Source organism: Capricornis sumatraensis, chromosome 1, assembly GCF_032405125.1.
Source record: "Capricornis sumatraensis isolate serow.1 chromosome 1, serow.2, whole genome shotgun sequence".
Taxonomy (NCBI): domain Eukaryota; kingdom Metazoa; phylum Chordata; class Mammalia; order Artiodactyla; family Bovidae; genus Capricornis; species Capricornis sumatraensis.
In genome coordinates, this window is record NC_091069.1 from 168807433 (window position 1) to 168816608 (window position 9176).

The following is a 9176-nucleotide window of genomic DNA, read 5'->3' on the forward strand; positions in this document are numbered from 1 at the left end:
AGTGAAAAAGCTGGTTTAAAACTCAACATTCAGAAAACTAAGATCATGGCATCTGGTCCCATCACTTCATGGCAAATAGATGGCAAAACAATGGAAACAGTAAGGGGCTTTATCTTTTCGGGCTCCAAAATCACTGCAGATGGTGACTGCAGCCATTAAATCAAAAGACCCTTGCTCCTTGGAAGAAAACCTATGACAAACCTAGACAGCAAATTAAAAAGCAGAGACAGTACTTTGTCAATAAAGGTCCATCTAGTCAAGGCTATGGTTTTTCCAGTAGTCATGTACAAACGTGAGACCATAAAGAAGGCTGAGCACTGAAGAATTGATGCTTTTGAACTGCAGTGTTGGAAAAGACTCTTGGGAGCCCCTTGGACTGCAAGGAGATCCAACCAGTCAATCCTAAAGGAAATCAGTCCTGAATATTTGTTGGAGGAACTGATGCTGAAGCTGAAACACTAATGCTTTGGCCACCTGATGCAAAGTACTGACTCATTGGAAAAGACCCTGATGCTGGGAAAGACTGAAGACAGGAGGAGAAGGAGACGACAGAGGATGAGATGGCTGGATGGCATCACCAACTTGATGGACACGAGTTTTGAGCAAGTTCTGGGAGTTGGTGATGGACAGGGAGGCCTGGCGTGCTTCAGTCCATGGAATCACAGAGTGTCGGACATGATTGAGAGACTAAACTAACAAAAATTCTACTCAATTCGAAATATTTTTCCCATTGAGTGAAATCTTTATTTAACACCCAGGACATCATATTGCACTCAATCACAACTCAAATATTTCTTAAATGACTTAGGATCAGGTATTTACTGAGTATGGGTGAGATAGTATAAAAGCGAAAAAATCTTTTTGGCTGATGTTATAAAAATTCTAGCATTAAAATAAAGACTACACATTAGTAAAAGTCTGTATGTCTCCCATTTCACTCTACAGGTTAATACTTACACTCTAGCAGTACGAAGTTACTGTTACTCCCACAATATTTAAGCTCTTTGTTTTATTTGTTGTTCATAATATTTGCTGGAGAAGACTCTTGAGAGTCCCTTGGGCTGTGAGGAGATCCAACTAGTCCATCCTAAAAGAGATCAGTCCTGAATATTCACTGGAAGGAGTGATGTTGAAGCTGAAACTCCAATACTTTGGCCACCTGATGTGAAGAGCTGACTCATTTGAAAAGACCCTGATGCTGGGAAAGATTGAGGGCAGGAGGAGAAGGGGACGGCAGAGGATGAGATGGCTGGATGGCATCACCGACTCGATGGACATGGGTTTGGGTGGACTCCAGGAGTTGGTGATGGACAGGGAGGCCTGGCGTGCTGCAATTCATGGGGTTGCAAAGAGTTGGAGACGACTGAGTGACTGAACTGAACTGAATATTTGCTCTGCCTGGAATTTCTTTTCCATTTCATGTGCAGATTTTGGTTTCAATGTCCAATCCATTTTCAGACCTCATTAGAAATCATACCTTGAAAAGCCTCAGTATGTAAGTATGTCTCTCCTTCTTCTCTCCCTTTCTCCCAACCCTTACCCTCTCTCCATCTCTCCTATATTCTCTCTTGTATTATTGATGTACTGATGTTCATGAATGTATAACTGAGATTAATGAATGAATGATGAACAAATTAGTAGGCTTTATACCTACTTCCTTCTCTTCCTTTCTAATGTAGCTACTGACTTCAGTTTGATGTGAGTCTTCAAGGGCTATTTTCTATCTGTTTACATATCTTTATCATAAGTGTACCCACAGAAAATATACTGTAATTTTATTATATTGCAATATTTCTGAAGAAAAGTATTGTACTGAAAGTATCTTTTAGCTGGTTGCTTTTGTTTCTTTAATAGTGAAAGTGGAAGTCACTCACTCATGTTGACTCTATGCAAGCCCATGGACTATACAGTCCATGGAATTCTCTAGGCCAGAATACAGGAGTGGGTAGCCTTTCCCTTCTTCAGGGGATCGTCCCAACCCAGGAGTTGAACCCAGGTCTCCTATATTTCAAGCAGATTCTTTACCAGCTGGGCCACAAAGGAAGTCCAAGAACACTGGAGTGGAGTGGAGTGGACTGGAGCCTATCCTTCCCCAGCAGATCTTCCTGACCCAGGGTCAGATCTTCCTGACCCTGATCCCTCATGTCAGGGTCTCCTGCATTGCAGGCAGATTCTTTACCAGCTGAGTTACCAGGGAAGCCCTCTTTAATAGCAGGATATCAATTTACTAGACTGAGATATACCCTGTTCTTCCTAATTGTTGCATAGTATTTCATATAATATTGTTATTATTATAATACAGCTGATTTGGCTATCTGAACAATTCACTATTATGAACAAAGCCACAAGGAATATTTTTTGTGGCGCCTCTTTATGCTCTGGAGAAATTTTCTGAGGTGTCAACAGTAAACTTAACAGGAACAGGGAAATGACCTTTCTATCAAGAAGCAGTATCTAAACCCTGACTATTAAGGTAAAATTAATTTGCCACAAAATGTTAACATTTTGCTTTCATAGGTCAGCTTGCCAGAGGTGGTATGCAATGCTAGAACTGTAGCAAAAATGAAAGAAAACTGGCCCACACTGAATGAACAAATACTATAATTTAGTCAATCAGTCAGTCAATCAAGGAATATTTATCAAGGACCTACCTACCCAGTGCCAGGTTCTGTGTCACATGGAGGGAAAACAGTGGCAAATGAGACACAATTCTCTTTCAAAGAGCTCACAGTTTTAAATAAAGAGAAACAAATATAATTAATGTTTACTTCCCTGTGTCATCTAAGTCATTGTAGGGCTATGCAATGGCAGTGTGGGAACATACTGAAAGGCCTCATAAAATGGTAAGGACTAGTGCTTCCCTGGTGGCTCAGAGGTTAAAGCGTCTGCCTCCAAAGCAGGAGACCTGGGTTCGATCCCTGGGTCGGGAAGATCCCCTGGAGAAGTGGTAACCCACTCCAGTATTCTTGCCTGGAGAATCCCATGGATGGAGAAGCCTGGTAGGCTACATACAGTCCATGGGGTCGCAAAGAGTAGGACACGACTAAGCGACTTCACTACTAGTGATGCTCAAACCCAGAAGTCATGGTGCTCTTGGAGAAACATAACAAAAGATTATTATATCGAAGACTTTGTTGTCATATTCTGCCTCATGACAAACTGTAGTGCAGATAAATAGTAATATGCAGCACACTTGTTTAATTATGTGTTTTAAAACCTTTTCGCTTATTAGACTGATGTAAGTATGGTCAGAGAATATGTTTTAGTCAATATTGTACCTATAGCACTTTCCATGGTATATGGAGTATGAAAGGGAAGAAAAAGTCACAGGAGTAAAGCTTTAAAATGATTCATTCTGCTTGTTAGACTTCAATGCCTTCACACATGTAGGTAATACAACCATTATTTTATGATAGGAAATCTATAGTTGGTTCAACTCCTAGAACAAAATGTGGAACTCTGGTTACTATGATCTTTCAGGATCATATTCCATTAAGATAATCCATACAGATTTTACTAACTGTATTTGAAAAGCCCCCTAGCATATCTCCTGAGGAAACAGTCACCAAAATGAAGGACAGTGGAAAAATACCATTCCTCTAAACATTTAATATCAGTTTCAATAACTACTCTGAATTCCTTAAAATAATTCTCTTTCAGTTGGGTAATTTTCTGTTACCTTAACCCAGCGTAACAGGTACTCTCAAAACATAGGTGTACATTTCTACTTGGTATCACATGGATGCTGGAACCAGTCTGCTTAGGTTTGACTTCTAGGTCTATATAAGGTGTGTGATCCTGAAAAAGTCAGTTTATACTTTTATGCCTCAATTTCTTTATCTCTAAAATCAACATAAAAATACTGACCTCAAACCATTGATACAGGCTTAAATCAAGTAATATATATAAAATGCTGAGAACATTTAGTTCAGTTCAATCACTCAGTCGTGTCTAACTCTTTGCAACCCCATGAATTGCAGCACGCCAGGCTTCCCTTTCCATCACCAACTCCTGGACATTATCTGACCCATATTAACTGCTATGCAAACATTCTCTGAATGAAGACATAAATTTCTACACTTACTTGCTTACTAGACTGCATGACTACTTAATTTCAACACAGTTGGCCAAGATTAGGCCAATATCACCCAGGAAAAATATCCTTAGTTATAAATATCAGGGAAACAGAAAGAGTAATGGAAACATACAAAATAGAGAAGCACAGACATATTGGCGATATATGTGTCTGCAGAAAAATTAGAACCAAGGGTTCCCTATGTGAATGATTAGTCATTTCATGTCTACAAATGATTCCGTCATCTTAGAAAGTAAAGCACTTGGTAGACATTCTGACACACGGTAAGCATTCATTAAGTGTTTGTTTATGTACTAGTTAGCTAATAAATGAAACAGTTGTTTCACTATAAACAAGTCACTTGACACATCTAGGTTTTTGTTTCCTCAAGGATAAAGTGAAAAAACTTACCTAAATCAGTATTTCTTTAATTACATTCAACTAAAACTGTGAAGAAGGCTGAGCGCCGAAGAATTGATGCTTTTGAACTGTGGTGTTGGAGAAGAATCTCGAAAGTCCCTTGGACTGCAAGGAGATCCAACCAGTCCATTCTAGAGGAGATCAGCCTTGGGTGTTCTTTGGAAGAAATGATGCTGAAGCTTAAACTCCAGTACTTTGGCCACCTCGTGCGAAGAGTTGACTCATTGGAAAAGACTCTGATGCTGGGAGGGATTGGGGGCAGGAGGAGAAGGGGATGACAAAGGATGAGATGGCTGGATGGCATCACCTACTCAATGGATGTGAGTTTGGGTAAACTCCAGGAGTTGGTGATGGACAGGGAGGCCTGGCGTGCTGCGATTCATGGGGTCGCAAAGAGTCGGACATGACTGAGCGACTGAACTGAACTGAAAAACTGGTTAGCTGCTGCTAAGTCGCTTCAGTCGTGTCTAACTGTGTGACCCCATAGACAGCCCACCAGGCTCCGCCGTCCCTGGGATTCTCGAGGCAAGAACACCAGAGTGGGTTGCCATTTCTTCTCCAATGCAAGAAAATGAAGAGTGAAAGTGAGATCGCTCAGTCATATCCGACTCTTCGCAAGCCCATCTACTGTAGCCTACCAGGCCTCTCCGTCCATGGGATTTTCCAGGCAAGAGTACTGGAGTGGGATGCCATAGAAAAACTGGTTTACTAAGTTGCTAATCACTGCCCTTGAAAAGAAAGCCACGGTAGAATAACTGTTGAAAAAGGCTGCATGCTATTTCCTTCTCTTACATTCACAAACACATCGGTGCAGCAGATATTGCAAGATGTTTCATTGTAAGGGAATTTTATTTCCCCACTATTTCCCAGACTTGATTGACAATGGACTCCTTTTCTTTGGTTTCTATCCTATTACTATCTTATAGAATTGCTATTCTGAACAAAAATGGTTACTATTGCTATTCAATGTTTCATTTGAAGACCAATGCTAAGCCTGCAAATTGTTTACTGGTCTATGATAAAATAAGCACAAAAACTCAAATCAAGTATTTAAAAACTTTCATAGCAATTTGATGGAATACTTTTTGTCTGTTGAATCCAATAAAGAATTAGGGATTATATTTTTTATTTTCCCTTCATTTTTTTTCTTAGAAGTTCATTTTTACTAGATTTTACTTAGTCATTTATGTGTTAGAAGTTAAAAAGGGAAAGAACATGGATTATTCACCTTAGATAGTTTGAGAAGTACTGACTGGAATGAATAGCAACATTATTTCTGAATCTTTAATATGTATTTCCCACTGACTTCATGAGAGCCTGTTAATATAAAGATTCCTGGGCTCTACCCCAAATTTTAACCAGAATCTGTAGACTTATAGGGAATCTATGTATCTACATCTTCCTAGGTTATTCTGACCATACTTTGAAAAACAATGCCTTATACTATGGACAACATGATAATAAAAACTTTATTTATCTTGTTTCATCAGTGATAGATCCACAGAGCATAAATATGCTTGTGAAATATATAAATAAAAAGGCTCAGATAACAGAATATGAATGTGATGTTAGGGTAAGACTTTTGAGTCCTTTGTTCAGGATAGATTAGAGTTAATCCAAACTAGAAACAAACTATCCAGCCATGTCTTAGCCCATACTGTATATTCATCATATGAATACAAATATTTTAAACCTTTAGCGAAAAGATATTTCTACTAGTTCTTATTCCTCAGTCAGTTTAGTATCATTTTGGTATTTATGTACCATGTCTTCATGTTCATACCTATAGAATGCTAGGTGTTTCAAATACAGATTGATTTTTTTCCTCTCATTTTTATGTTGTTAATAAAGTAAGGAATGTAGGTATGTGATTCTGCCCCAGGGTATTTTAAGTCTGTTTGTTGAGAAGAACCTAAACCTTGATCACACACAGTGGCTCTTCACGTGGACTACATTTTGGAATCATTTGAGATATTGACAAAATCTAATACTTCAATCATATGCCTAGAGTCTCTGATTTAATTCATCTTTGGAATGGCTGAAAATTCAGAATTTTTGAAAGCTCTCCAACGATTCTAATTTATGACCAGGGTTGAGAACCACAAAAGTAACCAGGTGCAGTTCCTGGTTACCTTTGTATACAAACACACAGTAATTATTAGACATTTCATCCAAATCCAAATATTTAAACTGATGTGGAGATCTAAATTCTGTGTGCCCACAGATTAAACTTCTGTGAGCCCACTGTGAAGGGCTTCTTTCATTCACTGAGGATTAAGAAGATGAATGTGTTCAGACAGAAATATACAACCCTCTTCACATCCCTCACCCTTCCCCTTCTGCACATTCTCAACAATTATCCTCTGCTCATCAGATTAAGGTTGTTCATTAAACAATGAGGAAAAGTTAAGAGGCAATGAAAAAAGAGACCACATGGAAGAGAGAAGTAGAGTGAGAACGAGTATCTCCATTAAATTTATTTAAACAAACCCAAATAAAGTAACTACACAAATAAACAAACAAAAACCAGTCTCTTAAACTCAAGTCCTGGTGTCTAATTTCCTGGACCATCAGGGTCCCAAAGACATGAATGGCTTTTCTTAGGGTCAGACCTTTACATGCATAGACACAGCAAAAATCCTGAAAGGGCAAGGAGGAGAGAACTGAGATAGGACCATGAGAAATTTTTATTTTGGGGGCCAGAGAGGTTTGCTGTCTCTCCTCCTGAGTTTTTCCACGGCTGGAGGGCCAAAGAGAAAACTTTACAACTAGCCAAATGACCGGAGAAGGCAATGGCACCCCACTCCAGTACTCTTGCCTGGAAAATCCCATGGACGGAGGAGCCTCATAGGCTGCAGTCCATGGGGTCGCGAAGAGTCAGGCATGACTGAGCAACTTCACTTTCGCTTTTCACTTTCATGCACTGGAGAAGGAAATGGCAACCCACTCCAGTGTTCTTTCCTGGAGAATCCCACGGATAGGGGAGCCTGGTGGGCTGCCATCTATGGGGTCACACAGAGTTGGACATGACTGAAGTGACTTAGCAGCAGCAGCAGCCAAATGAGAGCACCGGACGTTCTCCTGTACACCCAGAAGTCACACCCTGAGCTCTGATCTCCTTTCACCTGCACAGGTTCTGTGCTGTCATTTCATTGAAAGGATGGTCTTTGTTCCTGGTAAAGAGTTAGACCTAAATGCCTCAAAGTCTTGAAACAACTAATAAATCATATTTAACATGTAGAAAAGAATCTGTTTTGATTAACAATATGTTATATCATAATCAAATACAGTTATAACTGAAGGGCAATTTGTTCTCTGGGGTATCACTTCTTTGAGTTAAAGAAAACACTCCTGTTTGTTCTAAACCACCTTCAAATTTACTTTGATTTGCAAATTCAGTGTACTTTGTGTAAACAAACACTAACAGTGAATTAACAATACTGTATGACCCTTTCTTTCATTATACAAACATTTTTTCATGCTCAGATTATTTTATCTCCCTTTTATACATTTTACCTCAGATCTTAGTGGGTAACCTTGAGCCTTAATAAGTTTCACTTTATATCAAACTCCCTGTTTCTCTTTGATATTTTCCTCAACTGTATACAATCTCTATTAAAAGAGGAAAGTAGGGGTGCCTGATGAGTGGCATTCTGTTCACAAAGGAAAATTTTTCTATCTTTTCTACTTCCTACTGGCAAATAGTTTCCTAGGTGACTACAAGGCAAAATTTAAAGCATTATATTTTGCTGCCCAGCATTATTCAACTCTGCCATTTAAGTAAATTATGTTACCTATGGAATTTAAGGAAGATTATTGCTCTGTTTCAATCGACTTCCTCACGTCTCACTACCACCAAACAGTATTCTTCTTAAATTGATTTTTATTTAATTTTTACTCAAAAAACCTTTAACTGAGAACTACCATATCCCACACTTCATCCTACATGTCAGAGAATAGTCTAGGTTCATGATTTCAACCTCAACCTACATGTCAGAGAATAGTACAGACACATAATCTCAACCCTCAAAGAATTTACAGCCCATTTGGGAGAAGAAGTAAGAAAACCAAGGGTAACAATGAGCAGACTGATAGACAGTTACAGGACTGCCATAGGGCTGGGTTCAGTCAGAGTCCATTGCTCAGTCGTGTCCTACTCCTTGCAACCCCATGGACACCAGCACGCCAGGCTTTCCTGTCCATCACCAATTCACAGAACTTACTCAAATTCATATCCATTGAGTCAGTGATGCCATCCAACTGTCTCATCCTCTGTTGTCCCCTTCTCCTCCCGCCTTTGATCTTTCGCAGCATCAGGGTCTTTTCTAGTGGGTCAGTTCTTCACATCAGGTGGCCAAAGTACTGGAGTTTCAGCTTCAGCATCAGTCCTTCCAATGAACACCCAGGACTGATCTCCTTTAGGATGGACTCGTTGGATCGCCTTGCAGTCCAAGGGATTCTCAAGAGTCTTCTCCAATGCCACAGTTCAAAAGCATCAATTCTTTGGTGCTCAGCTTTCTTTACAGTCCAACTCTCACATCCATACATGACTACTGGAAAAATCATCGCTTTGACTAGATGGACATTTGTTGGCAAAGTAATGTCTCTGCTTTTTAATAAGCTGTCTAGGTTGGTCATAACTTTTCTTTCAAGGAACAAGTATCTTTTAATTTCATGGCTG

The 9176-nt window shown here is 39.5% G+C and overlaps 1 non-coding gene across 1 annotated transcript; it reads left to right on the forward strand.

The window, feature by feature from the left end:
• The first annotated feature begins 2858 nt into the window (after window positions 1–2858).
• On the forward strand, window positions 2859–2930 carry TRNAW-CCA (transfer RNA tryptophan (anticodon CCA)). Its single transcript has one exon. It is a non-coding gene; the product is annotated as a tRNA-Trp (tRNA).
• The last annotated feature ends 6246 nt before the right edge of the window (window positions 2931–9176 follow it).